Source organism: Vanacampus margaritifer, chromosome 13 (assembly GCF_051991255.1).
Source record: "Vanacampus margaritifer isolate UIUO_Vmar chromosome 13, RoL_Vmar_1.0, whole genome shotgun sequence".
Taxonomy (NCBI): domain Eukaryota; kingdom Metazoa; phylum Chordata; class Actinopteri; order Syngnathiformes; family Syngnathidae; genus Vanacampus; species Vanacampus margaritifer.
The window spans coordinates 8,236,323-8,261,588 of NC_135444.1; the positions used below are offsets into that span (position 1 = coordinate 8,236,323).

General features: G+C 38.8%; 1 protein-coding gene across 12 annotated transcripts in view; it reads left to right on the forward strand.

The window, feature by feature from the left end:
* Positions 1-25,266, forward strand: part of ptprsa (protein tyrosine phosphatase receptor type Sa) — a 233,580-nt gene that overhangs the window by 68,492 nt on the left and 139,822 nt on the right. The window contains exons 1-2 of one of the 12 annotated variants that reach the window (XM_077584851.1): positions 872-1,066; positions 1,168-1,279. The exons of the other annotated variants lie outside the window; for them this stretch is intronic. The gene's annotated coding sequence lies outside the window, so the exon portion shown is untranslated. Of the gene's footprint in view, positions 1-871; positions 1,067-1,167; positions 1,280-25,266 lie in introns of those variants that run through there. 12 annotated transcript variants of the gene reach the window in all.

The window sequence follows — 25,266 nt, forward strand, 5'->3', positions numbered from 1 at the left end:
TATCCCATTCACTGCAGTTCAAGCAATCTAAGCCAAGGGACAAAAGTTGTAGCAGACTGGACAACTTGTGGCTGTCTCACCATGATGACGTTTTTGCTTACAAATGCCTCAAGCATCCGACACTTCCTGGCTTACCATTGCCGAGCTATTATTGCTTATCACCAGACTAGATTGCAAATGGCAAATTTGTAATTTTTTTTATAAAGTGGGCAGATTTGCGAGAATCGTCCGTCAACATTTTGCCTTTTCGTTTTATAAACAGTGTCCCATTAACCACCAACGAATCTTCACATGATGACTATAGCTACGCTGTGTGTATTTCTCGTAAGTTTCAGAATTTTTTCTCGTAAATTTGCCACTTTATAAAGTCCCAAATTTGCAAGAAAAAAATTGTCAATTTGCGAGTTTATAAAGTAGCAAATTTGCAAGTTTTTTTTCTTGGAATATTGCCCCCGTCCTCTAAAAAATATATATTTATACGTGGCCCTAATACACCGTTGTAGAACTGTGAGTTAACATGTATTGATAAACAAAAAACAAAAACAACAACACCAAGAACAACACATCAAGTCTGCCTTCACTATATGAATTTAGCTATTTTCATTGAAACGCACAGAGAGCATATTGATTTATTTTTTATACAGTGTTTATAACAAAACTAAATAACTAAATCTAAAGTTGAATCTTCCAAGGTACTTGAACGAACCAACTGCTTGCCTCTCCGACAGAAGAGAGCAGAAGAGACGAAGTTTATGAGGTGCCAGTGAACGCAGCACAGGACTCCGTATTTTCATTCAGTCTCGGAGAGGGAGAGGGAGAGGGGAGGAGAGTGAGAGGGAGGGTGCGAGGGGGGCATTTGACTCCTGTCTCCCAACCCCCAGTCGGTCCGAGCGAGGTGGATTTGGGAAGAAAAGACTCCAAACCTGCGACGTGGAGATAACGGAAGAAGCAGAACGGAGACGTTCGGAGATCCACGCGCGGCGTTGTCGCGCATGGATTACCGTGGGTTATTTTTGTGTTACTTTTCGGTTTCTTTCACTCAGGAGATTTCGCCTCGGAGCCTCTGGTGGGAGAAGGAAATCATGTGTTTATCTACGTTACACTCTCCTTTCGTTACTGACTATTTTGCCTAGCTAAAAGTGGAATGTACATTTTTTTTCTTCCAAGGATACAAACGATCACTTTTCCTGAAGAATACCGCTCACTTCAAACTCCACGGATTTTAAAAGGCTTTTCCCAGTTAAAGGGGTTGTATCTTGCTTTTCACGAAAGCGTCCAAGTAAGTAGCCTATACTTTTTTTTTTAACCTCATTAATCCGTTAAATTTCACGTTTTGATTTTGTGGGTGAATTTATATTTAAAAAAAATGATGTTAGCAATGTGTGCTATATATAAAAAGTATTGGATAGGACTGTTTGATGCACAGATGTGAGTGGACGGCTGGACGCAGTTGTCCACAGTGCTCAAAGCTGAAAATAAAGGTTGCTCAAAAAAGGCCGACAAGATCACCGTTGCCACATAAGTCTCCAACTGTTTTCATCACATAATTATTGTTTTGAGACAGTGAAGGTGATATTTCTGATGCACATAAAAAAAAGCCAATAATGTTTAAAATGCAAATAACCTCAGATTACGGTTGCGAATTTAAACAGACCACATGATGGACTACAAAACCTTCACCTCGGCAGCAATGTTATATAGTGTAGCCTCAGCATCATTCCTCAAACTTCAAACCCAGGTTAGGGTTAATTGGATTGCTGGTGTCAGAGAAAAATGTTGCTGCTGTATATAGACATTTTTTAACTTTTTGATTTGTTTGTTGTTGCATTAAACACACATCCATTGTTTTAATTATAACTGGGATATGTTGGATTCATGGTTGTCTATTTTTTTTGTGCCGAACAAGGTTTAACATTTTATTTTAGGCATAACTTTTGTCAAATTGTGCTAAAAAGTTTAGATATCGCCCCAGGCCAGACATGACCCTGCTTTTTGACGTTTTTTTTATTATTATATATTTTTTTCTAGCTTCACAAATTCAAGTGAGTCCAATTTGAATTGCAATAGATCCTAATTTGCTCATAACATTCAACGCTAAACCCTCCCCAGGCTACACACTGCCCTTCTCCCCAATAGCAACTGCAAGCTATAAAAAGATCAATGCAAGACGTTTGGTACAACTTTGACATTCAGAGTGGCTCAAACCCAGTCTCCTTAATCCTTGACTGTAATTACAACAATAGGGAAGTGTCTTGGAATGGTGAAAGGTCAAATGTGAGGGTCAGGCTCAGAACGCTACCAGGAATGGTGCCAGACTAAATTGATTGCCTTCAGGTCTTGACGGAATGTTTTATTTCAAATTGCAATGGAAGATTTTAGTCAACCTGCTAGCTTGTATAAATAGAGCCATTCCTCTTCTGAATGGAGTCACATGTTGGTTGTCAGTCGCAAGATGTACTCTTGTCCTTCACAGTAAATGGACATCACGTACACATAGAGGTTTGCGCGTCAAGCATTTTAATGTCCCCTTAATTGAACAATTTATCAACCTTGATCACTGTCAAATAAGTGGGCAAGAGAGACAAAAGGGAATACGCTGCCAGGCTCAGCGGAGCTCCTGTCTGTCACGGCACCATCAACAAGGCGGTTTTGTTTTTTAATCTCTTGTCTTGATGAAAAGAAATAGCAGATCAATGCATTTATAAGCTCCAGGCTTGCAGGCAGAGGTAATGAAGAGTGGAAGAGTGAGAACATTGCATCCTTGAAAACTTGTTTTATTGGAGGAAAAACTTTTGATTCCTCCCCAGAGCTCCTTCCCTTGGAGTTGGAGGAAAAGCTAATTGAATTGTATCCGGCATATGATGAAGTAAGACTATCCTCTGGGTTTTAGAATTCATTTTCCTTGCAATTATTACTTTGCCAACTGTATATAAGTTCACCCTACGTCAATCAAAGCTTGTCTACACTCTATTTTTAATGGGATCGAGTGGGCAAAGAGTCAACTGAAAATGAGGGGATTGTGGGGGGTTTGGTATAGGGAGCAAAACTACTTCATATCTTCACAAAAACACTCACAGACCCAAACAACTGCAAATAATGATGAGCCAAAAATAGCTTTAGCACGATGTAAACAAACGGTCAACCTCTGGTTTCTTAAGATTTTAAAAATATTGGAAATAAAGGGTAACACGAGTATTAAGACCGTGATTCATTTAGACAGTACTTGAAGGTACATTTTAACATTCACAGCTTTTTTAAAAGAAGACCGTTGTCAGTCTAACAATGAGCAAATCTTTAGTTTTACTTAATGTGTGTGTGTGTGTGTATATATATATAAATATATCGTTTTTATATTTCAAAAATTTGTTGTTTATAGAACCAAACATCTGTTAATAATGAGATGCAAAAAGGAAACCATCTTAAAGGGGAAGCCAACCCACAAGTTTTCTTTCCAATCCGTTGTATCTCCACAAGTCTAAATATGATTAAGATTGTTTTTGTAGAATATTAATACAGCAGCAAAATTCACTCATATTTATCCATCTCAGGGAGCGGCCGTTTTGCCACTTGCTGTCGACTGAAAATGACAACAAAGTTGCTCATGGCTCAGGTAACAACCAGTCATGCTCACTTATTTTCTGAAGCTAAGTTGTGATTGGTCGTTTGCTGAGCCCTGCGCAACTGTGATGTGATTTTCAGTCAGATGGATAGAAAATGGATTGTGCTGCTTAACTCAAATTCTACAAACACAATAATCAGAATGCTGTATTTATTATTGTACAGAAAATGTTTAGGTTGACTTCCCGAATAACGCCCATTTTTTTTCCCAATAAGTTGTTTTCTTAGAAGGTAAGGAAAAACTTTAACAATGTGGATTGTTTAGTTGAGGTGTCTGATGTCTCGTGTGTTCACCAGGCAATGTCAAACTCTGTTTTGTGTGACCTTAGAGGAATATTTTTATGTGTACAAGGCCAAATTTTACAACCTCACAAGGTATTAAAAGCTTCCACTATACAACACACGGCAAATAATTGATTTTCCTTTGGTTTTAAGCTTACAATTTAATGGTCACACTTTTTTTTTGTCATACCATTGCTTTGTTCAGTTCAATCAAATCCAAATTGGGGGCCATTTGGGTGACATCAAGTGCTTTGCAATTAGTCACAATGCTTTTGATGCAGCAACACAGCTAATAACAGCTGCTCCTGAAGTGAGTGCCATTGCAAATAGGAAAAGGGAAATTATGTGCATGAACAGCGGTGCTGTTGCCCTCACAGCTAATTGTGTTTATTCATTTTAATTAGCCCAGAGAGCTAAATCAGTGCTCTTTCAGTAAGATGAGGTGCAATTAGTGCAGTTTGAAAACGGGAGGCAGCGTGGCTTGTACGGCGTGGCATGGCTTTACAGCGTAGCGTCTTTCCTCTCCCCTGCTTCCTGGTTGTTCATTGAAAGTAAGGTGGTGGTGTGATCATCAGACATACATAACACACATATTGCTTAAAGGCCATTTGCACACAATAGCGACATGAAAAATATCACTTGTAAAACAGAAATGACAATCATGCTGACTCACAGTGACTGGATTTATGTCAATACTGGACTTGAGTTACGTATATATTAACCACTCAAACACAACCACTGCTCTACGATGGACAAAAAGTCTTGTTCTTCACTCAATATAAATAACATTTTAGTTAATCTCAGGGGTAGTTTAAGGGAGTTGGCTAAGAACATGAGGGAAGTAATATACACTGTTGCTCTTACCATCGAATAATTTAAACAATAGCTCAGATTTTGCTGCAGTTGATCAGTGGCCAACAGATGCTGGGTTCATATTTCTTCTAAGCATACTTTTAAATTGAAGGTTTTGGCATAAAACTGCCTTGTAAGGCAAGTTACATTTTGGATGTAGGTAAAGTTTACAAAAAAATATATATATTTCATGCTTCCTTGTGATGGCGTTAAAGAGAAAATAGAGCTTCCCATCATTTAGCTCAATAGTGCAAAGTAAATAAGATCATAAACTTACATTAAACTGTTTTTTTCACTTCACAACACAAATGTGAAATGCTGCTCTGTTGCATTTAATTTAAATTTGTATGGAAAATTTGATTGGAGCAACACTTTTTGTTAACTATACTGTATTACTTTTTATGTTTATCGCTATGTTAAAGATTTTTCTTTCAAGCTCTTTTTCAAAAAGGACTTTTGTGTACAATTCAAACTGGCCAGTCTGCTTTAAATACAAAACATGAAATGTAGTCTTTTTCCAACTAAGAAAATAGTTGAGACATGGTAGGTGGTCTTAAATTGGTCACCTGCTGGTGAACTGACTTTACGCAAGTATCTCCTTTAATTTTCAGTACACTAACTTAACTATGTATACAAACGCTAGAACTTTAACAACAGGATAATAATGTGTGCTGTTTTTCAAGACCAAAATAGCCAAGTGATCCAAGAGAGGAAAAACACAACATTGCAGTCATAGCAATTTAAAATACCATCAAGGATAAATATACAGTACAATATACTGCTGGGTCATTTTGTACTCCATAGACCTACATTTTCACCTTGGCAGCTTTAGTAGAAACATGAGACAAGGATTACCAACCATTCACTCAGACTCCCGCTGGCTGCTTTGGGCTAAAATTGGTAGCTCGGTCCTTAGCAGACCTCTCTGGAGGTGTGGGATTGCTGTACCCTCCTCATACAACACTCGAAATTCATATCTAGACAAAGATTGTTCTGCATCCACACACAGAATTTTGAGGCCAAGGTCATGGTACAACTTGAATCCTTAGTTAGCTAAATGGTGTTTAGAGTTTCATCCCCCGTTTCAATATAGCTTTTGGACTCTTTAATTTGTCACTACGTCAATGGTTCCCAATCTTTTTGATACTTAAGAAGATGTATGTACTGTACATATGTTTGGGAGATTGCAGGTGTTTTTTTGTGTGCTAATTGTAGGGCTTGGATGTTCTTCTGTGTAAGATAAGGCTTGCTACCATTCCTACCATTTAGCTTAGTCATATGAAGGTCTCCTAAATGATACAGTTAATATTTGCCAGAAATTCCTGCAGCGCCTTCAATGTTGCCGTCACTCTGTTGACATTCTCCCAGTTTTTTTCACAAATTTTTCCTCAATCTTAAAGGGATGTCTTCAGGTAGTTTTTGGTAATGTTGTGCTATATTTGCTCCAATTGATAACTTGTCCTTGCTGTGTTCCACTGTTTATTTAATGTCTTGGAACAGGGGTGTCAAACTCATTTTAATTCAAGGGCCGCTTTCACCCAAATTAGATCTCATGTGGGCCGGCCGGACCTGTATGTCCGTGGCCTAATAAACTATAAATAATGACGGCTGAAAATATTTTCTGGGTTTTTGTTGCAAAAAAAAATACACATACATTCTGAAAATGTTCCCATTTTATTATTATCTTTTTGCAGAGTAATCTGAAATTTCAAAAAAAAAAAAAGAGTGCAAACAAACATGTCAGAAAAAGCATACTAGAACAGATAAACGGCAGGTGTGAGCTGACACCCATTCACAACGTATCATGAGCTTGTATCTCATCCCTATTTATAAGAGGGTGTGTACACTTGTGCAACTATGTTATCTCAGTTGCTTATTTTTACTACCTGTCTTTAAAAATACTTATTTTGTTTCGATTCAGCATTACAGGGGCATGTTTTAAACTATGTAAGTATATACAGTTTGCGTATGTATGTGACCCTGCTATCAGATATTTGGGGTGAAACCGTAGGCTTAGTTAAAGAATGTTCTGTTAAGTGTTCACTTGTGAACTGCTACATATAAATACACTAGTGCCTGTCAGACTTAGTAGCAAAGCCTTGTGGAAAACATTGACACACTGTCAGCTTCTCTACTCATGCCCCTTCTCTTGATACCTCCAGCTTTACAAGCGTTGAATCACCCCAAGGTCTGCAAATTTACTTTTGATCTGAAGTGCAGAACGTCTACGTCTTGCCAAGAAATATTGCACAGTTTTCCTTTTAAAGCCCACAAGGAATGATGAATTTGCTTTTTCTCCCTTAGGCCTAATCCCACCATCCTGATAGTTTCAGTATGTAGTTAACGTGAACTGTTTTTGATGAGAGATAATTAACACCGCTTCATAGACAGGCATCAGAGGGGCGTGTCTATACTGCGTCTTTGTCTGCAACTCTTCTGGCCGTCTCCTTATTCTCATCTCCGGCTGTTGGGCCGCTTCTATGTCTGTTATTACCAGCTGGCTTTCCCCAGATTGATGCGCAGCGTTACCCTTGAGCGGTCTGCCTCCTCCTCCCAAGCAAACTGTGTCTGGTAGGAAAGGTTGCCCTGTGCCCTAGCAGTGTGACCCCTGTGAGCTTCCAGACATGTGGCACAGGGGAGGGGTTGAAAAGGACCTCCAGTTCTTTTGCCTGATTGGCTAGAGCAGGTTGCAGTTAGCTCATTTAAACGCTGCTCATGCGGGCCGTTAGATGGTGCATGGCAGCCTGTTGAGCCATCTGTATGAAGTGTGTATCTGGGAAGCAATTGCCCCAAACCATTTCTCTAATTTTAGCCTCTTCACCCACATGAGGCAATAAACTTTAAGCCTTGCCAAGACTAAATGCATGACAGCTGAGTAGTAAAGAAGGTCAGTTCTAAGGTCTGGGCCCTGCAACAGTCAGTCTGTCTGTCAGCAAGAGTGTTTTTTTTTTAATTTCCCCCTGAATACAGCATCTCATACGCTCATGGTCACTGTCAATTCACCATATATTCGGTAGCAATGCAACCTATTTGATTAGAGGGCCAGCCCATTCATTTAGAATGAGACATTCAACAATTCAATCATTTGAAATGCAAAATGTTCCACTCATTCAATTTACTTTAGGATCAATGGTCAAGACTCCCCCAATTCCTACATAGAAAAAATTCCACCCTTTTTACCAAAATATTGCACATTTTTCATCAACAACATTTCTTAGGGTTAGGATTTAGCGGTTGGGCTTCCTATCGTTACTATTCAAAATTCAGTATTGTTTCTATTCAAAATTCAAACGTTCACCTCATTCAATTCACATTGCCATTCTATCTGATATATTTCACCCATCTATGAATGCATTTCCGCATTCACGCGCATTTTCTCTAGAAATTACTTCATCTACAGTAGTATCCAGTGATATTTTTTTCCCGATTGTTATATGGTCTTAAAAAGCTTGGAAATGAGAGTGGCCACAAACATTCAATATATAATCATTAAAGTCTCATTTCTATTGATCCTGTTGGTAATTTTGCACAGCCTCAATTTTTGGGACATCTGGCACTATGTGTGTGTTTGGGTGGGGGCACTCAGCTGCCCTTAGGGTGGGAGGTGAGTGATGGGGCCAACAAAGAACATGTGTGTGCAGGCTGAGGGGGTGTCATTGTAGAGAGAAAGGGAAGTGGAGTATCCAAAAAAGAGTAGGCAGATAATTGATTGGTAGAAGTAAGTGTGTGTGCTTGTGAGCGCGCGCGCGCGTGTGCGTGCACTGCAAGCAACTAAACTTTAGCCTCTGGGAGGGTGAGAGAAAAAGAAAGGACAGGACACCCATGGACAGGAGTCTAGCCAAAGAAGGGGCCTGGGGAGCGGAGTGGAGATTGGAAGGGAGTTGGAAAGAGGTGAGGGACACATCAGTCAGCACTCGTCAGGGTTAAGGAGGAGCAACTACCTGCCTGTCAGGCTGATTGTTCATACCTATGCATCAGGGGATACGCGTCCCAGTTTATGAAAGATGGCGGGCGTTCAGTATGTGGGCCACAGAAATGGCTGCCTGTGGAACAGGGCCAGGATTGAATTGTATGCAGATCCCACCATCTCCTTTCAGTCAAGATGCTTGTTCCCACGCTGTTTTCGGTGTAATCCATATTTCACCCTCTCTGTATACAGTTCGGCACACTTCATGCATTTATTTAACATTAATATATTCCCACAACAACGTAACAACATGCAGGGAATAGCCCTCATGAAGCCTTGTCAGTAATTACAACTTCCGTTGCCTGAGCCGCTTTTCAAACAGCATGCTGCCTCACCTTTCACTGAAATGGAAACAAAGCCTACATACTCTAGGCTGGATGCACAAAATACAGTGAACCAGTGGTGCATAAAAGAGAGAAGATGGGTAGAATCCACCAGAGGCAAAATGCATTGAAGATCCTCTCACTTTTTCACTCTGCATCTCATAGCCAGGAAGAAAATGTTTTTGAAGCGTATCGCAGTAGAGCGCATAAAAACCTTCTGTGTGCTTGCGAAGGGAAAAAAAGGTGACAATTGTATGTAAATGGTGACAGGAAGTATCCACACTTTTGCAACTAACAGGAAACAGAGCTGACCTCTTAGTATTTACTTTTGTTGTAAGGTGAACATTTAGCCGTTTCTCTTATAGGCTATTGTCATGCCGAGAAGACTAATAAAACGACTGTGCATTTAACATACGGTATATGCTTGCGATTATGTCACTTGTGGAATGTGGGAGGAGATATAGGTCCATTCGTGCCAGGACCACCAGACTGGCCCATAGCCTCTACCTTCGGGCAGTGAGGCTGTTAAATGAACAACCCCCTCCCTCTCTGCTACCCATTCATCTTCATATTCCACCACTGCAATAACTATGGTTTAGATCTTGCATTGGTGCAGCTCTGTTCATTTCCCCATCCCCCATTCCACAGACTATAGCACTCTATTTTTTCTTGCACAAGAATACTATGGATGACTGTTAATATTTGTGTGTTTTTGTGTTTGCCATGCTGGTTATTATTTCGATATATGATTAATTCATTTTACTTCTGCAGGGTTTCTCTAAACATTCCATATGCACTTCTGCACCTTATAGACACACTATGCCAGTATTTGGTGCTCATAACGTTATTTGCACAATGACAAATAAATATTGAATTGAATTTTAAAACTGATTGGATTTCTTAACTGACTGCTTAGTTTTTTTTAGCATCAGCTTAAGTGATAACACAACCAAATTGACTACTGAATAAATTTGTTATAAATAATTCCTGGTGATTATTTATTTTATATATGATTTTCAGCAAAATTGTACTGTCCCAGTTTTTACTTTTGAAAATCTGGTCACCCTAAGTTAGCATCCACTTTGTAATACTTGCACTACTAACACCCTGTATTAGTAGTACTATAGTATAGTGTCATCTGGTGAATAAACTGTGTGGTGAGTGGTTTTAAGGCCTTAAATCATTTATAATAAATGTAAAACATAAAGCTAACTACTTCGCAGATTTCATTTATTGCAGGTATTTTTTAGAACATAACCCCAGCGGAAAACAAGGAAACACTTTAGGATTTTCAGTTTCCATCCCTGGTAATCATATATGGAGATGATAAAAGTACAATGATTGCTTTTCAAAGTGTTATTTTGTCAATCTTAATAGTATTTTACATTACTATAAATACATATTCTACATTCTATATGTAAAATGTGAAATCTGACCCCTCCCCCCCTCTTTTTTTTTCACCAGATAATGAAACAATTTGGCAGAAAAGTATGTCAACTGACTGGAATGAAAAGTGATGGGGACTATGGGAATCAGAGAAAGGGCAAAATAAGCAAGCAATAAGAAGGCGAGACAGTCTCTATGCCTGTTTCCATTCCTTTGTTTGAATTTTAATTTAATGGTAAAAATAAAACCATTATGCAAGACAATGTTTGTGTAATACATACCAAAGCGGTTTCTATTGCTCTGAAAGGTTCTAATCGATCTTGGCAGCATAATAGGCAATGATAATTATAAAGCTACTAACTCGTGTCATTGTCCTGGTTTGGCTGTGGATATGTTTGATCAGGTGGTCAATAGACCCTCAGGACCACTGACTTTCCTCAAAACTTTTTTTCAGGAAAATGTCCACAGTAATGTTATGGGCTCTACTAATCAACCCCCTGCTGTAACCCAGTTAAATCAGCACTATGGCCTCATGGATCCATTGTGAATGTCCCAATTAGTATATCAAAAGCTGAGGAGTCTGTCTACATCTTAATATGTGGATATAGAGTTGACAAAAATAATATTGATGTAACCAATTAGTATAAGGAAATAATAACATAGTTAATATTAATACAGTAATTATTGGATTATTTAAGGATTATGTCTGGTATAATAATCTTCCACACAAAGAAGTAGGTTTTGAAGCTAACACAATCACACACATGCACACACACATCATTTAAAAAAATGTTATATTGAAACATGGGGTCAGAAAGGAAGACCAAAGTAGGCCTGTTTTATAAATGGAGGTGGCCTACAATTTCCTTTGGCCTTGGATGAGTGCAGTACAGAAACAGTGAAAGGAGGCAGGAGGGTATCTGAGGTTTCGGTCGAGAATCAGGAGGAAGACAGTGAGGAGAGGGGCCCCCATTTTCATGGAGATAAAGGCGCACTAATGCATTTGAACTAGTGCCCTCAAGGGATACACCATAAGGGCAAAATGGCAAAATAGGAGTGAGCAGATTGGCTTTAGTGTTCTTCTTTTTTCCTTTTTCTTTTAACTACAGCCAAACTGTAATTTATATGCGCAGGGGTGCTCCCGATTTTGCAATCACCAAAAGGGCCAAGGCCACACTTTCCAGCTGCCACTGGTGAGGCCTGTGCCAGGGCTAGGAGGGGATTTGATGCCAGATGAGATGTGCCCAACTGGTCAGGCTGAAACCGCTCCTTCATTCAAACAAGATCTGTTATTTTGCCAATCTATCCCACACGTTTAAGTTATCTTGTTAGCTTATTACCAGATGTGTTTGTGTTTTGATTGGACTGGGATAGCATTACCGTGTTTACTCAGTCTGGGCAATTCTACCCCAATTTTTATACAGTGTTTCCCACAGATTTGCAATCTACTTGGGTCGATGGGCTGGGTTGTTTTCGGGGGTTCCCATTCCTGTTAGTTCCGTCTCGGCGAACTAATGTTACATGCGGTATATCTGGTCATGACACGTTTTTATTAAATTTTCTTAAAAACTTCTTGGGTGGTGGCCAGTTTACTTGGGTGGCCCGCCCAAGTATTAACATGGTGTGGGAAACACAATGTATAAGAATTAGCTTATTTCTGCTATCTGTATCTCAGACTGTTTGTGGTACTATTATATTTATTTACAAATTATTTACTACATGCAGAGTGTGTGCATATCTCACACTAAAAAGAGACATTATGGTCATGGTGTTGGTCATCGACAAAGCCAGTATATTTGGAAATACTCAGGACTCTGAGTTTGCCCAAAGCTTACAAGTGCACACCCTATCTATCACTTTTACAACATGTCGCTTTAGCACACCGAGAGACCAACAGCTGCCTGTGGCATGTACCCCTGTGTGAAGGTAATGGTCGGGCCTCCTGGCTGTGAGCCTATCCAGTTAATAATGAAGTGTCGTCGTCTATTGTAAATCACAGTTGGGTCTTGTTTGGCTGGCGCCTTTGGGAGACTTACATGGAATAGCATGTGTTACATGGGAGAGTGTGGAACTGAAGATGGAATGAAGTAAGAGAATAAAAGCATCTCCCTACTTGATGGATTGTAGGATTTGGAGTCTGTTTTATATGGGATCTGAATATTAAAATGTCCGTGGTGACATTTATGATCAGTAGAACACAATTATTCATTTTTTATCTCTTTATCGTGGCATTATTGTGTGTAGATGAACATAGGAGGAGGGAAACTGGATTTTGCTGCAATGTAAACTGTGGTTTTTATGGGGGAAAAACATTGTCAAGACATGATTGTTAAAAAATTAATTTAAAAAAAATGGTGTAAGTGGTGGTGCTGTGGATGCAAGAATAAGAAAACTACAATAAAAAAACATGTGCTGAAAGCAGAGGTAGGATTTGTAGCACCTTGTAGCTGTGACTTTAACATCATATATATATATATATATATATATTATATGTTATGTGTACTGTACTGTATAAAGGCTTAAAACTCAAGGTTAGTCTTTGAATCTTAGTATTTTCTTACAACCCAACCCACATTTCCCGCTCTTATTTGAGTGGAATTCACAGAACATAAAACAAGTTTAGGGAAACACGCTCAAGATTTATCTGTAACTTAAGATGATTGTGTTTACATTTGTGTATTTTTGGACTACTGACATCTTGCAGGACCAATGTGTCTGTGCAAATAGCCACTCAAGGACTTCTGCAGATGAGGCTTCATGGTGGTCGTGGCCTTTCTTTTGTCAATGAGATGAACTCCAGACATTTTTAGTGGTGTGTGGAGTCATGGTTTGTGTGTCTGGAATGTATTCTCAGCAATTCTAAAATGGAATTATTTCATTTTTCCCCAAAAAATTTTACACACAACACTCCTTAATGACCACATCAAAAAAGTTATTTTATTTGTTATTTTTGCTAATGTATTACAATTACTGCGATTGGCTGGCAACAAGTTTTGGGTGTACCCCACCTACTACTACCCGAAGCCAGCTAGGATAGGCTCCAGCACCCCCGCGGCCCTTGTGAGCATTAAAAAGCGGTTCGAAAAATGGATGGATGGATGGTATTAAAATTAATGAACAAAGAAAGCACATGCACAGAAGTACCCACAGAAGCCACTCCTTCATGGTTTTGGCTGTGTGCTTAGGGTCGTTGTCTTGTTGGAAGGTAAACCTTCAGATTTTCATCCAGCCTGTCTCTGTACATTGCTGCATTCATCTGTCCAAGCTTCTGGCGGGCTGTCATGTGCCATTTACTAAAGCCCATTTCCAACTGAGAGGTGAATATTTGCAGCATTAGCAAATGTTGATTTCACGTTTGGGTTCGTTCACTGTCTCAACATCTGGCAGATGTTTGCCTAATGTTTAACGTTTTTTTTTTTCTTGTCACAAGGAAATTTTTAACATGTTCAAATAGAACATTTATCAAACGTTGTGATCCTGAACGAACCCGGATGTGAAATCAATATTCTGTTATGGTTGTCCTGGGTGGTTCTCTTCTCTCTACATTGCATGTGAGATTTATGCAGTACAGCTGCAACCTGTACTGATTCACAAGCTTGTAAACATTGGCATAGTATTGTATGAGGGCTCTCACACATTTAATGTACATACACTATGTAATAGTTTGTGTTACATCATTTTCAGCGGTATTTATTTATGATGTTCTCGTGAGCTGTGAGATGCATTCCTGTGTCAAACATGTTGAACAATAAAGACTTGTGTTTCATTTCCGAGAAGGGGCTCAAGAGAAAATGGTTACATGAATGTACTGCAGTCTTTTTTTCTACCTAAGCCATAGCCCACCATGTTCTCCCGTTATCATCTGCTTGCCCTAGCTCATCGTTGTACAGCCCCCAACAAGTCCTGTCGTGAAGGTGACTTTGGCCTCTAAGTCCTCATGACTTCATTTTATCTGCTGGCTAAACAACACTGTAATTGACTCAAATAACAGACAACAGGAGACGTTGACCTTCAGCAAGCCCACAAAACACATTTTACATTTACATTTTTGACGTTGCAGATTGTATCTGAAACACTTAAGATGCGTTCAAGAGTTCAAATCATTGCCTACCTGCATCTTAATGTGCTCCAGAATAAACCCCCTTCACACAACCAATTTGCACTTTGACTTGGAGTGTGTGAGATATTTTTACTCAGAGTTTGTGATCTTGCTTGATCTGAGTTAGTGTTATGTTATTAGATGAGGCGACTGCATACGATTGACCTGCTGGCGCAAGCTCAAAACTGTCAAGCGAGGTTTGGATGAATGGAGAATAATGTATGCATACGCTACAGACATTGTTTTATTTTATTTTGGAGGGAGAATGGTGGATATACAGATTCTTTGGGGTCCAAGGTTGCCATGTCAAGTGGAATGTAAGAGAGGAGATTGCTTGAGACTAAGTGGTAAAGAAGAATGCCAGTGAAAAGTAAGATTTTGAGAAATGGACATATTGGCTGACTAGCAGTAAATTTGGGTTGAAACAAATGGCTACAGAAAACAAATCCGGTATAAGTAATAATAATAAAAGTATATTTAATATATATTTACAGTATATATATATATATATATATATATATATATATATATATATATATATATATATATATATATATATATATATATATATCATAATCAAGCTAGCAAATTTAGCCTATCAACAATTCTGAACCCTCCCAACTTGTATACTCTGAGGCCATTTTCAGGTGTTCTGGTCTCGGGGCTTTTGCTCACAATTCTTATCAATACATCAATCAGTATAATGGAATCACTTTACTTGTTCCAGTTGTCCTCTGCAATTGAATGTGATGAGATTTAGCTTAGAGCGGTTTTCTTCTGAGAAGACATTAAAGAGAAATGGCCTGACTTTCCTTTACTATCTTATAGACTGCCACCCTTGATGTAAGAATAGAGTGAAAAGCTCTACAGCTGCATAACTTTTTTCTTTTCTTTTTTGTGTTTAAATCTCATGGATTTATTTTGCGGGATTACCCTCAGCCGCCATATTGTCTTGGTTGCAGTTGTTGCCTTTTGATGACCTCTGTTGGGGCTTGAAATAGGCCAAAGGCAACAGATGGAAAAGTCCGGAGCTAAGAAAGCTGACAGGTGATCTGAGGGGCTATGTGCAGATGAAGCGAGACCTGATTTCGTTTGGTTTGCACCTGATTTAAAGGTTGCTTTGAAATATAAGAGCTTCTTTCATTTTGTTTAAACTCAAAACATGGCAACATAGCACAGTATCGTTCACATTTACTTGTTGGGATCATTTATTATTTTCCTCGATGGTGTCATGCTATGTTTTTCCTCTGTTGACACTTAAGTGAATCATACTCTCTTGGGGTTTAATCTTTTAGTGGCGCCGGACTCATCACCTGGCACTCCACAAGAATGTGCATGACACTTTTTGACGCTAACTTGGTTTTCTGCATTTGTGCCAGCACTTGTCAGTGTAGTTTTTGTTCAACATCGTGTGCCAATATAGCGCTTTGACTCTTCTTTTTGGTCTTTTCACAAATTGCCATTGCAACTTTTTTTGGTCACACATGAGATTCAATATAGTTTGATGATGCACAGTGCTAACAGGCAGCGATTGTTACCTGATGCTATCATCCCGTCCTTTATATGTCATCTTTGATTATAAAGCAAGATGCATGTACAATTCTAAACTTGAAACATTGATTCAAATGATTTTTTATTGAAATTGATAATTTTTTTTTTTGTCTCTTAAATTTGTAACGAACAAGAAAAGTGATTTGATAATTAATATCCATGGAGAATTATTTAAAAAAAACAACCTCTGAATATCTGAATGCCCCCCCCTTTTTTTTAAACAAAAAATGTTTACCTTTTCACAATTACGTCAATCAGAAATACTCCATTATGATTTTTACACGTATACACTCACCATTACAGTAAAAAGATCAAAAGAGTCAATACCATTTTATGAATTTCACACTATATTACAAAGCCCTCCGTCTCTGTTTGAAGCAGTTAAGTCTAGAGCAATAATATGGGAGTATGGGGAAGATATTTATTTACATATAATATTACATTTATTTTCAAAGAACATGTACATTAGTACAAAATGTAAAACATTTTTTGTTACATAGACAATTACACATAATTGCATATTCAAACATAGTAGTACAAACAGTATAAAGGCAGTAAAAACTTGCCTGAGTTACCAAGCACTGCATACTTCAAGTTTGTATTTTATTGCTATCATAGACGGTTGCACACCAATATCGACACAAAACCACCTCAAAATCATGTCCAATAGCTAAGCGCTTATGGCTGGCAGATAATACACTGTGATGGCTGGCTCCGCGACAGGTCTTAGAGCCAAAGGTAATGCAGTAAATACGACGACAAGCAGCTTGCTAAGTGAGAATGAAGCTGCACGCGTACCTTGACAGAGGTGTGGCGACCAAACGTCCTCTTTTGCCTGTACATGTCCACTTCTATGCATCCTATCTAGGCGTCTGGGGCGTTTGTATAAATTTATGAAAATGTCCGGGTTTCAATGCGCGACAAGTGAGAGGCGGAGTGCACTTTGTTGTTTCTGCGATTGGTACACTGCGAACTGCTCCCAAATCGATCAAAAGGTGTGTAAGGGGGATACAAAGGTGGTTTTGTATGTGTGTTGTTATTGTTATGTATTAAAAACATTTTTTTTAAAGAAAAAAGTAGGTTAGACTTTTATGTACCTCACAACGTGAGCATTCAAAAAAGGTCCAGAGGCCTTGCCGGCGGCCCAGAATTCTAGCTAACTGGTAGCGCTCGCAAACGGTAGTCGTGGACAGCGCAGTTTCGATCACATAAACATACTTTGAGAGCGTGTGGCAAGTGTCACAAACACAATATTAATTCAGAGTACTGTGTTTTAAATAGTGCTGGCAGATACAAATCATTTTTGGCTTTAGTTTAGTTCCCTTTAGGCACATTTTATATCATGCCCTGAAGTAATGTGACCAGTATTATGCACGTTAAATTTGGACGAGCACGTCACAGACCTTTAAAGAGTGACTGCAGTTAAAATGGTCACCATGAAATGCTACTTTTAAAAAAATATATTTGATCGGCTTATGTTTTTACAAATTGACTAAAAAAAGTTTTGCCTGAAGCATCAGCTCTGTATTATGCATAGTTGCAGAGTCAGCATGTAAACAATTTATACTCACAAAGTAATGTCATATGATAAATCTAATCAACCGCAGAAAAACATTTCCCAGCACAAAGCACAAGACTTGTGCTTTTAGATGTAAAAGCATGTGAATGAAGGCAGGGACTGCCAGTGATAAATAACATTATACTGTTGTGTATAGTAACAGCTTTAAGGGTTGGGCAGAGAAAAACACATTTAACGCAGAGGCCTCTGTGTTCCTTAATGTCATCTTATGTTTCCACAAAAATGCCAGAAATGTCAGTCGGGGTTTGCAAATTCAGAATGAATTTGTTTTTAGATTGTATTTATCCCCTCGAGTTATGTTTTAATTTGGCTCCAAACCTCAAGTTGCGAAATTCTTGTGGGCTACTACAGCATACACAAAGCTATTTAGCATAATTGCACCTTTGGAGTGGGCTTTTCTTCAAGACAAGGTATTGATTTTCCTTCCTTCCCATTCTACTCTGTTTTTTTTCATGGTTTATTTTTTTCCACATTCCTGAAACAAAGTCCACAAGGCCCACTCTCTGCTTTCTCTCCATTTGCCCAGATCTCCCTCATTGCGCTCTTTCATGGTACTCAACTGGAAAAAACGACAAAATGAATACAATTTGATTACTGTAAACAAAACAATGCTCACCTGAATGGCACATATGTCTGTCTTTTGACTCAATGTTGTATCTACTGAAGCCAGCGCTCATCAAGCTTTGGGGAGAAATGAGAGGAACATGCAATGCAAAGCCAAACAATTTGTAACATGTACAAATGCTGTTTTTCGCTTGTTGGGTAAGCTTGATGCATGCATTGCTAAAGGACACTATTCGATATAAAATAATGAGGAACATTTTGAGGCTTTAATGCAGTATTTGTAGGTGTCAAGCTTAACCCCCTCCCACCCCCTGAACTCGCATCTCGATTCAAAACACTTTGTTGTGTGATCCTTTGAAGGAAAATTATTATTCAGATAAACATGATGTTTTAAAGCTTCATCTGATAATCTATGTCATTTAACTTTTAAATGTGAAAAGAGATCATTAGTGTAGTGTAGTCATTTTGCTGATGTAAAGCTCATTAAGTTTTGTCTGTCATCAAAGTTTGAGGCTGCTAATTATACTCGTGGTGAATAGATAAACTTCAGTGCGAGGAAAATGGAGTATCCTCTTTGCAGTGATAGTGACTGTCTACAAGATTCCAGAGTGTTTTTGTGGGAATCATTGTTGGGGTCCACATCAGAGTCAAGATGCTTTCAAACATTAACATTAGACACCACATGTAATGTATGTGACCACTTTACATTGTGCTGATTTTGCATAACAGGACGTAGAAGAGTTAAATCCACCCAGTGTTTGGACTGACTGATTCAGACATTTGCGGTCTCACACGCAGCTTTTCTGGGTAATGTCCAGTTGAGCTTCGCAGTGCTTGTATGAAAGGCGCTATTCAGAGCCGGGGTGTGGTTCTCCCAAATTTGAGAACACAGACACAGCACTCTACACCCAACCGTATTTTTACAGTATGAATAGCCTCTCACAGATGTTCGTGTTTATAGGGGCCTCATCAGCTCCAATTCAGACCTCCCTTCGAGCAGCTGCACGTGTGCGTGCACACACACATCACACGCACAATTTGGATAAGGAAAGAGTTATCAACAAGCAGATTAAAGTCTTTCCATTTTTGAGAAACCTATCCACAATTGTATTTCATCTCCTTTCTATCCATCCCCACAAACTTTCCCTCATTTTTATGTTAGAGGATATAATATTTAAGCTCATAACTGAAGAGGTCTCAAAATGAAGTATGAACGTTTCCTCACCTGCTCTGCATGACAGATATTGTTACATCAGCAACAACAAATAAGACCTACTCGTTTTCTAACTGTGATTCCTCTTTTTGTGTTTGGCGTTTTTTTTTTTTAACTGTATTTAAGAGATATTACTTTTGACTACAATATTTGCGATTTAAGGTCAGCATCGAGGGCAGAGGTGCTTTAAATGTAATGAAAGTATCAGTATGAAAACGGTATTCAGACCATCACACTATCAAGGTGACTGACAGTGTAGAGGTAACACTGTGAATTGCTGGCGATCAGTTCAGTGCGTACCCCGTCTCTCACTCAGTCAAGTCGGATTTTCTCCAGCTCACCCGCGACAACTAGTGAGGTTAAGTACTTTACAATGAATAATTAAATATATAAATACATACAAATGGATAAATATTAGACAATACATATTTTGTATATACATAAATATATAACGTAACTATATATGCAGGTTTTCCTTCATTTCCACTTTCATTTATTAGTATTTTTTTATTGTTAATTTATGTGACTAGTGAAATTTGGCACGATGACACCTTTTTAAAATAATCACCCATTTAATTTTTTCAGTTTTTTAAGGAACAAACTTTTTTACCATTTGTATCATAAGGAGATGACTTAGGCAACAAAAAAAAATGCAAAAAACATTACGCAATTATTTTAAGAGGGTGACAATATTCTTATTTTAACCATGGGGTTACATTACATTCATACTGTATTTGTTTTAGTCTGATATGGTGTAGGTTTGAGGTGTATCAAATAATTGATTATTAAATAAATCATTATTTTTGAAAAACCTTTGTTTGTATTTTTTTAATTAGCCTAATAATTGTCCAAATTCTCAGAATTCCAGTTTCTCAGCAGTAAATATCTGATTACTGTAGTCGGCCATGAAAATAGACCGATTATCTTTGTGATGAATCAAAATGATTTAATTTTGTTGACAAAAATCAACATCAACCATTAACTGAATCGTAATTATTGAATTTAAAGCAGGCTTCCCGAATCCTGGTCCTCTACGGACGGAGTCCTGCAAGTATTAGATGTTTCCCTCCTCCAACACACCTGATTCTAAAGATCAGGATCCTTATCAGGCATCTGCAGAGCTGGCTGATGAGGTGATCATTTGAATCAAGTGTGTTGGAGGTGGGAAACAACAAAAACCTGGTGGATTCCGACCCTAGAGGATCAGTATTAAGGAAGCCTGAATTAAAGTGTCAATTTGAAATAATGTCCTGTTTTTAAATAAAAAGAGGGAAATATAAACGTTTTATCTGATTCATCGACAAAACAATGACCATATTAATCCATTTTTAAAATAATCATTTGCAGCCCTTGTATAGTTTGATAAATGATTGATGCCCTACAGGTTACATTTGAGGCGTTTATGACCATGCATTTCTAATTTAAGTTAGATTTGTTTGTAGAATTTTCCGATTTAAAAGACAAAGACTTTACAATGGGGAAAATGGTTCAGTTGTTTTTTCCTATGCCAATTTATATTTTAGAGTAAGCCTAACATTTTACTGGCAAATACAAACCCTTCTTTTGGAAAGAAATTAAACTGGGTTGAGGCCAGGCTGTTCTTGTCTGGCAGTATTTGCACATGCTTCCACTTATTTAGCTCTTCAGTGCTAAACTAATAAAGAAATGTATGTTTTCAGTCTTGTGAATTTCAATGAGGCTCAGACGATTACCAAAAGGGGAGGGGTGGCACTTAGTAAAGATTGATTTTCGGCTGAGCGAAAGCAGATGCATGAGAGCAAATGAGGTACTGGCGCACACGCTCAGACACACATGCATATGAAACATGCATGTGCAAAATATCAGTAAGCGCTCGTCAGCCAGTGCGCTCAGTAACTTGCCCCCAGTCAGACTACTTGAGCGTTCGCCCGTCTTCAGAAGGAAGGTTAATTGAAGGTTATGAATGGGTAGCTGGATACGAGAGGCTTTCAGAGGCGTGTGTTTGGCTTTGTGTGTGTGTGTGTGTGTGTGTGTGTGTCCATGTGCACGTGAGTGTGTCCTTTGGTTGCTTGCCCTGACCTCCCCGCTCCCCATTTCGTCTTCTATTCTCCCTCTGTATGTCCTCATCCAAAACCCAGTCAAAATGTGCAGCCATGCAGATAGGTACAATCTCATTAATTCAACCCATGGGCAGTACTGCATTGCGAGCTCTTCCTCTCCTCCCTTTCTCCTTCTCCACATATGCTAATGCCCTCAAAGGTTAATATATTCTGACGCCGGACAGGTTAACTATCTGTGGTTCTGTCAAAGCGTATCACCTGTTATCTCAAGCTGTAGAAAATGCTTCTGTTATACACATAAGAAAAACAAAAAACGTGATCAATAAACTATTGGTTATTTTATGGTGCTGTATTTGTTCCCTTGTGATGATGATCATGTAAATGATGACGATGAAGTTGTTATGCAGTTGCTACGTCTCTTTTGATGATGTATTAGCCACTCTTATTTTGTTATATAGACCTTTATTCTGTCATATATAATTGTGCATTGCTCTAGCACAGTGGTTCTTAACCTTTTTTGGTACTGAACCCCACCAATTTCCTGTCCTACTTCTCCAAACCCTTTTTATTAAAAAAATTAATTATTCTCCCCCAAATTCAAGACATAGGTATAGGGTTTACTGGTGAACAAAATGAACAGGGAGTGTCACCTTTTCAACGAATTTGGCTGACTTAACCTTGAGTTCAAAAAGCATTGTGTTCTATTCCCCATCTCCATGTACCTTAAGTGTTCCTTTAGTTTTGCTCGATAGCTTGTTGCTCTGGACAATAACTGCTGAACTTGCTGAAATCATTTGAATGAGGTGTGTGTCTTTACCTTCATCATACTCCTTAGACTGACTCACCTGACCCCTGGGGTTTGATCGAACCCAGGTTAACTCATTTGCTCCCAAAAACGTATGAATATGTTCTATTTTAAATGTTTTGTCCCAAAGATGTATTTATACGTTGTTTGTTTATTTTTATTTTTATGCAAGAGCATACAAAAGGCTTTGATGCACCCTCTCAACTGCAAAGAACGGTTGAAGAAATGCTAGTTATTACACAAACGGCCAGTAGGTGGCAGCAGAGCAAAAAAATATTAATTAGGGGCCATGTTGAAAAAAAGCTCACTACTCACATTTCTAAATAGATTTGTGAATAATGATGAAATTTAGCTATATTCAAATGCTAATTGCTGCTAAACGGAAACAGATAGAAATATACTTTTTAGCACGGGTTGCTGAACCTTAGTCAAGGTTTTTTTTCAAGGTTATCTGAATCCAGCCCTGCTTTTTGTTTTGACTTTGTATTTTTCTATCTTAAGAACTCTTTGTTGCCCAACTCCTGTGTCTCGCCTATGTTTGGCTCCAAATTCTGCACCTCACGTTACAATTTGTGACCCTTAAAAAATGCTGCATCCATTTTTTTCGTAGCACAATTGGAACACTATGAAGCGCCGTCCAAAACATAGATAAACAGGAACTGCTCTGAACTTATTCAAACGAGCAGGCATCCCATTGTGGATCAATACAACTTCACATCAGAGCGCTTTACGACATCTCACTTTTCCCCTCCATTCTAAATAATCCCTGCCTCTCTGTTTCCATGGTAAACAGACAGATGGATCCTTTAATCCTGATCGATTTGTTTGTCTCAGACTCAAATGTCAGGTTGTCATTTGATCCCGGCCCCTCTTCCCTCCTCATTATTGGCTGGGGCTTTCCTCTTTTTTAGTAATGATGATGCTGATGATCATGAGAATGCCTCTCCATCACAGCAACATGTTTATTGAAGGGCCCATTATTTGCTTTTGGCACCGCTGTTTGTATGCTGTGCACATATTTGCGCAAAGTCATTTTCTGCTGTGTAGGTGTGCTTTTTGCCATGTCTTAAAGATGCAGCTGTGCATGTTTATTTTGTGGCCTCCGCAGTTAGTCTGATGGTGCAAAACAGCCGCCATGTTGCTTTGTTGCTTCTCATTCCCCTGCTCGCAGAGAAGTGAAAGGCGGGCCGATGGGGGGTGAAGAATGAAAGGCGTAAGAGCAAACAACTAGAAAAAGAAAAAAATAAGGCAGATGAGTCATTGTACGAAGAAGGGAAGGATGCAGATGGAAAAAAGACACAACAGCGGGGAACTTTGGGGAAAAACTCGACAAAAACAAGTGATTGTCAGAGGATTTAAGTGAGGGCATACAGAGTAGCAGGAGTGAATGACAACATGAAAAGAAAAATAGGAAAACAGCCTGTAGTGTGTTTACTGCTTCACCGGATCAAACAAAACATGTTTGTTGAAAAAAAATCAAGAACATTTCTATTAGTATCTGATCAAGCTTGGGATAAAATGTAATTAATTTCAGCTATCACATGACTCTTTAGCTTGGGGATCCCTGATGTTGACATCCAAAACTCAAGTGAACACAAGCAGGATCGATTTGAGGATCAAATGTGGAAAGGCGATAATAATTACATAGCACGGAAAGATGTCAACAAGCTCTTTTCCGTCCATGTCCTCTCATAATTACTCACGATGGAGATTAGCGAAATTTCCTTGCTCTGCTTTGTAGAACTGTTGCTCTCATGTTGATCCACAGGCCACAAAATTTGTCTCTCCTGCACATTAATGTGATCCAATACAAAAAATCTGCCTATACAAAATGAGTAATGCTCAATTTTGAGTGACACGGACAGAATAGTATTGCTTTAACATGTTTTTAATATTCTGGTTGTACTTTGCAGTGGTGTAGAACTGCATTGACTCATACTGAGATAATGAAAGGCTGTTTTGTTAACATTGAATAATGCGATACAGTGGATTCATTGTAGAGATAGACCCAATATGTTTTTTTCAGGGCCAATACCAATTACTGATGGTCAATGAGGCCATTTTTCTTTTTTTCATTCATTTTATATATTCCTGTGGATGAAATAGAGACGCTTGCGGTAAAAATGTAAGCTAGCGAAAGTACCACGCCAGTTCCATTCAAATGAAACTCAAATGACCTTTTGGTCCAGTGTATCCACATTTTTTCCGTCTTTATTCTCGCCCATGTAGCAACCTGTGACTTCTTTGAATGACACGCTTATCTTTTTATGGATTAGAAACATGTGATTTGAATGGGGAGCCTTCAGGACGTCATATAGGCTCTCACAGTTCTCATCACAGGGAGCCCCTATAGTGATTCGTAATGTGTAGGGGTGAGTGGCCAATGCCGTTTTTTTGTGATGATCGGGTTCTAGTCATGTTCGTATGCATCACATACCGTCTGGCGGCCCTAACATGGCAAATTCCCAGATGAGTTTGTGCAGTTCTCTTCATCACGCAGCAGTCTCAACCTTTGGAAGCTTGTAGGGAATAGTAGCTTTTTTGACACTGGTACATGCTGTTAGGATCCCCTGGCAAATTTTAGCAATAGTTGCTCTTGTGTGCCTTACTTAAAGCTTCACTCTTAGCATGCTGCTAGTTTTGTTCATTTAGTTATCCACACCTTCCACTGAACTACGGTGATCTGAATATTCAGTATGAGGGCAGACTCGGATAAATGGTAATGGCCTCATACTCACAAAAACATACGACACACGTACACATACACTGTTCACATGGTGATAAATGTCCAATATTGCGTTTTTCTTTCAGGTTCATTGGTGAGTCATACGACGAGCTGCTGTGTCAATGCCCAGGCGGCTCTGGCAGCCCCACGGGACCTTATTAGTGTTAAACTCACACTTGCCATAGAGCCTCAATGCAGCCCCGCATCTGATATCTGGGGCGTGAGGTGTACAACAAATGAAGCGCTCAGGTGCACAAAATCAT